Source organism: Dreissena polymorpha, chromosome 2 (assembly GCF_020536995.1).
Source record: "Dreissena polymorpha isolate Duluth1 chromosome 2, UMN_Dpol_1.0, whole genome shotgun sequence".
Lineage (NCBI taxonomy): Eukaryota > Metazoa > Mollusca > Bivalvia > Myida > Dreissenidae > Dreissena > Dreissena polymorpha.
The window spans coordinates 32306807-32313021 of record NC_068356.1 but is presented as its reverse complement, the minus strand read 5'-3'; the positions used below and the strand labels follow the sequence as shown (position 1 = coordinate 32313021).

The window sequence follows — 6215 nt, the reverse complement described above, 5'->3', positions numbered from 1 at the left end:
AGCAGCCCGAACAAATTGTAATATCACCAAATATGACATTTGATCACAATTTGTGACATTGAACCTTGATAAACAGAAAAGGGACATACATTTGACAGGCAGTGTCCACATTTTTTTATAAATCAAAAACTACTTTTTAGATCACCTGATTGCTCAGGTGAGCTTTTAGGATCGGTCTTTGTCCGTTGTCCGTAAATCAGTCCGTCCACATTTCTTGTCCGATCTTCATGAAACTTGGTCAGAAGATTTGTCCCAATTATACCTTGATCGAGTTTAAATCTGGGTAATGCTGGGTCAAAAACTAGGTCACTCGGCAAAAAAAACAACAACGTTGTAAACACTGTAGAAGTCACATTTCATACCCAATCTTTATGTATCTTTGTCAAAATGTTTGTCTTAATGATATGTTGGTTGAGTTCAAAATTGGCTCCGGTCCGTTGAAAAACATGGCCGCTAGTGGGCGGGGCAGTTTTCCTTATTTGGCTTTAGAGAAACTTTGTGACCACTCTAGAAGTCACATGTTTGCCAAATCATCATAAAACTAAGTCAAAACATTGGTTTTATCGATATCTCGGACGAGTTCGAAATTTGTCCAGATCGGTGAAAAAACATGGCAACCAGGGGGCGGGGCAGTTTTCTCTATATGTATATAGTGAAACATGTGAACACTCTAGAAGTCACATTTTTGGTCCAATATTCATGAAATTTATTCAGAACATTTGTTTCCTAGATACGTGAATTACGTTCGAAAATGGTTCCGGTCCGTTGAAAAAAATGGCTGCCAGAGGGACGGGGCAGTTTTCCTTATACAACATGTATTTATATACTAAAAAAGGCTTGTGAACAGTCAAGAAGTCACATGTTTTGCCCAATCATCATGAAACTTAGTCAAAACATTGGTTTTATTGATATCTCGGACAAGTTTGAAAATGGTCTAGATCGGTGAAAAAAAAGGCCGCCAGTGGGTGCGACAGTTTTCTCTATATGTATATAGTGAAAACATGATCACTACGTCATATTTTTGACAACGATTGAATGAACCGACTTCTCCCAGGTGAGCGAACTAGGGCCATCTTGGCCCTCTTGTTCTTTTTCGGGACGTTTTGGCAAACTATTTCAAAATTATCCACTTATCGTTTAAATAGACAATTTTGTCCTACAATATGCACTTTTCTTATCTATTGGGTTCGAATCCAAAGATTAAAATTCAGGCATAACGCGTTGAAGCATCTAGTTATGACTCTGTACATTGTCCTTTTATTAGGGCCAATTTTCGCATCAGTTTCCATGGCAAAACTAGGATTATCAACTGAACCGCTCGGATCATGTTCCGCAAACGGGGAGATGTACATGGAAGGTACATAGGTCATTTATCGTCATATGGTAATTTAATAGTTAATGATCTAAATCGCGCTTTCGATCACGTTTCTACTCAAGATACGTGATAATTGGCGTGTATGTTGAGGTACGTAGTTATACAGACGATATTTGTTTGCTTTCGGGGAGATACCGTTAAAGTAACATTACTATTCAAAATCAACGAAAATTTCCTACAATTGTTCGTAAAATAAACGTAACCAATAAAAAATCAGTGTTCCTTATGGCAATTGCCGAAATTTCAACGTCAGATGTGGTCTGGTAAAATAGATGTTTGTGGATACAAAATGCTCGTTTTAATTATTGTTTTGCATATCTATTCATACGACACATGAACACTAAAATGGTGTTCGTGTGTCGAATGAATAGATATATTCGCGGGAATTAATTGTGGCCACAAATTAATAAAAACGAGCATTTTGTATCTACAAAAATCTATGTAATCATACCACATCTAGCGGTGAAATTTTGGCTATTGCTATAAGGAACACTGATTGTTTAGGTGTTAACTTTATTTTACGAAATACTTAAAGAAATTTTCGTTGATTTTGAGCGTTATAGAGACTTGAAGTAAGTTTCGCGGTTGATGCTGTATTTTGATAAAACAAAATTAGGTGCAACATTTTATTCATCTTAGTACATTAAACATTCAATATGCAGTCACATTATTCATATACAGTTTGTTCAGTTGCACACACAACACATTGTTTACATGCGAATTATATGCAATTAAATATTAATGAAGTAACATACTGTGTATTATAAGTATAAAGTCATAACTATGTAAATGGTCTAAACAATATAAAACATTGCACACTATATAGGGCTTGCACAAACAAAATTGAATTGCAAATGAATACAAACATAGGTTATTGGTGCAGAATCGGTTCAATTTACTTGGCGATCAGTTTCCATGATAACAGTATCGGTAAACATGCTGACTAGTGACCATTCGTTGAAATCATCATCTGTTCTTGTTTTTTGTTTTTTTATAGATATCGAGAGAATTATTAAGGCTGCTTACTATTCCAAATTTTGAATGAATCTTTTTTTCTCTGTCAATGACAAATGTATCTTTTAATCTGTAAACATAAAATAATTAAATCTTTTTTTATGAGATTGTAATTTCCAGAATCATGTCTTGCCATGTTAGCTGGATATGTAAATGTTGCCTATTTCTATTAATAAAATGAATTGCAAATCTAATATTTTCTTGACTATATCTACAGTTCCAGAACAAATGTGTAATATGTTCTATTTCTTCATTACAAATTTTACAAAGATTATCAGTAGCTATATTCATGCTAAAAATAAGTGATTTTGTTCCAATAATTCAATGTACTATTATATATCGGAACCATTGGATTTAGGTTTCTTTACTAATGTCAAAAACAAGTGAATGTACACTTTTCCAATCAATATGTGAGAATTTAGAGTTCCATGTTGTTTCGCAAGTAGGAATATCATTGTTGTGAGTAAGTATTTGATATGGTTATTTTTTCTTCCTTTTGACTTGTTATTATTTTCTTTACAAATGTTGAAATAACAGGTCATTGTGTTTTACTATCATTGGTGACTTTATTTCTAGTTATTTTAATATAATAACTAATAACTCTGATTAATCCTTGGTACAATACAAAATTTACATTGATCCCGATTTTGCTTTCTAAAGATTCTTTCGAGATAAAACAATTCTTGTCTACGAATATATTTCTAACAAAACGAATTCCTCTTTCATACAGACTTTTAACATATACATACAAGTATTATCAATTTTAAAATTATCATTATAAAAAATAGGCATATCTAGTATGTCATCATTGCTTGGTATAGGCAACTGTTCAATATACAATATATAGCTGTGTAAAACATGTAGCCAAAACGTATTTGTTAGTTTCGTGCATATTTTCTTGGCAAACATTTGACCAGTATTAAACATTTGTTTCATATCAGTTAATGAGTTGACAAGTTTGTAACAATTTCCGTCCTGTAATGTTAATATTTTTAGCCATGACAATTTCATATGCTTTCCATAAAGGTGAACATCTATCATGTGTAATCCTCATTGTTTATATTTTGATAAATTAATAAATAAAGATTTCGATGGCAGGTTTGGATATCATTGGAAAAGGTAAATGTCTGCCATCTCAAATAAACTAGAGCATATTATCAAAAACAATTACATGCTTTAAATCGCAATTTCTGTTTGAACGAGGAGAAATTAATTATTATTTCGATTATAGTGGGTTTTCATTCTTATAAATCTCACAAAGTTTAGAGGAGAATTCTACTTTAAGTGAGTGTAAAAATAAAGATAGTGTGTAACCAATTCATTTGAAATACACTTTTGTTTTACACTGATTACTGAAATGTAATATACTGTGTTTCATTATTATACATCTATATCAAAACTATCTTAGGTACCAGAATCTTGGCCTAAATTGTTCATATACAGGTTTGAGTAATTCTATTTTAAGATGTTTCCATGCACATTTGTCGTAAACATTTCGTATATTTATACACAAGGTTGTCAAGGTTATTGATGAATGTATATCAGCGGACAAACGGATGCATTTCTTTGAAAAAGAATTGTTTTATATCAAGAGACCAGAAATACATATGTATTGACTAAATGTAGCAGATGTTAGTTATCTTATCAAAATTAAAACAATATTTAAATTTAATCTTATTTTTAAGAATTTTCTCACATAGGAACATATCTCGTGTTATTTGTAAATGAAAACGAAAAAAGCAACGTTTGTGTCCTCTGTAAACGTCTTAAAAGTACATCGTATGCAACCTACATGGTTAAATATCTTTAGGTTATAATCAACACAGACATTCATCTCATGCAAGAAGTCTTTTATTACTATATAGGCGAAACTTTAATAACTACACAGAACAAATTCCACTCTTTTCTGATATATTTCGCCTAAATAGGCTTTTTTCAAAGCTTGTTTTAACAAATTAACTACATTTTCTTTCTGTTTCTCAACAAAAACAATTATAAAATGACGTCAAAAAATAAAATAAACAGGAAATGACGTCATGACGTTAAAACGGCAGTGACGCTTATTAGCACCAGAAACACATGCATGTAAAATTCACTGTATCAGTAATAATGATAATGAAAATATAAATTTTTTATAATGAGATAATTAATCATAAACAAATTACGATAAACTAGATACATGTAATTATAATAATAATAATAATAATAATAATAATGACCAACAATAATCATAATACAAATAATAAATATAAATAATAATAATGAGATCAATAATTGTATTAAAAATGTCATTAATATAGCATAATGACAAGTATCATTATTTTAAAAACACATGTATTTTACTACTTGCACAAAATACAACAAATGATTAAAGTAATTACTTTAATAAAAACTGAATTAATTTTAATAATAAATCAATTATCAAAATGATAACTATACTACTGCTTAAAATGATAATACATGTTTGTGTTATAATACGTACATTAACAGCTATTTTATTAATAATAATTATAATAAATTAATGATATACTCTTAATAATAACAATTATCCCAAACTTCATCATCATTAAACTTATCATCATCATCATCAACATCATCATCAACACTATCATCATCATCATCATCACTATGATTAACATCTATGATATACTATTAATAATAACAATAATCCCAAACTTCATTATCATTAAACTTATCATCATCATCATCATCATCATCATCAACATCATCATCAACACTATCATCATCATCATCATCACTATGATCAACATCATCATCATCGTAATCTAACTATATCATCACACTAATTATAATTATTAAGACTTTAAAATAGTTATCATATCATATTATTGACAATTGAATTATTTTTATTAATTGAATATTGTTTTTATAATAAAATACATGCATCAGCCTCTGACGTTTAATTTCACTGTCTATATTGTTGCCGTAATATTTCGGAGGTTGATTTAATAACTACGTTGAGATAAACTATACAACACTTATGAAAATAATCACTGTGGCTATACTAGTCCTCCGTTTGGTGTAAAATCCGTACACCATATGCAAACTGGAAGGTACAGTATTTAAATTTTTGGCTATAATCAACACAGATATAAATGTCGTTCATGATATTGTTTTTATCATTATATAGGCGAGACTGTTTTCGAAGATCCAAACAAATGTCACGACCTCGTTTGCGTCCGAGGCACAATCGTTCATCTAGACAATCCATGCCTCATGGAACCATGCTCAGGAATCGTTGAGCATGTGCACGGGCAATGCTGTCCGCTGTGCCAACCTTCAACGTCGACCCTTTCTGGACCCCTCCCGCCGGTTGGGAAATAAGGGCGAAATTGCTGAGCACAACTGTGTGTAAAATTAAACTAACATTATATACAGGGATATAATACATTTGTAATAGTATTTGGCGTTTGTTCATTTTACTCCGAAACAAACTTTTTATTTTCATTCGTGTTAAATATATATCGTTAGTTTTTGGTACATAACTGTTTATTGGTAATTTCACAAAATGTAAATATTCGTTTATACCATGTCACATTGGACTACATAATTACAAATATTACTGTTATTCTGAGGCTAACACGTTTTGTTTATTGGGCAGATTTAAGTATATACTTGGTGTTCCTTATATGTGTGTGTTTACACCATGATAAAAAATTAGATTAATGTCATTGTTGTGACCTTCTATCGACTTCTTCACTATTAAAGTCTCTATAACGATCAAAATCAACGAAAATTTCGTAAAGTATTTGGTAAAATAAAGTTTACACCTAAACAATCAGTGTTCCTTATAGCAATAGCCACA

General features: G+C 30.8%; 1 long non-coding RNA gene across 1 annotated transcript; it reads left to right on the top strand.

Moving 5' to 3' along the window:
• Nucleotides 1-1141: 1141 nt before the first annotated feature.
• LOC127866506 (uncharacterized) lies at nucleotides 1142-5812 on the top strand. Its single transcript, XR_008043020.1, has 2 exons — nucleotides 1142-1357; nucleotides 5541-5812. It is a non-coding gene; the product is annotated as an uncharacterized LOC127866506 (long non-coding RNA).
• The last annotated feature ends 403 nt before the right edge of the window (nucleotides 5813-6215 follow it).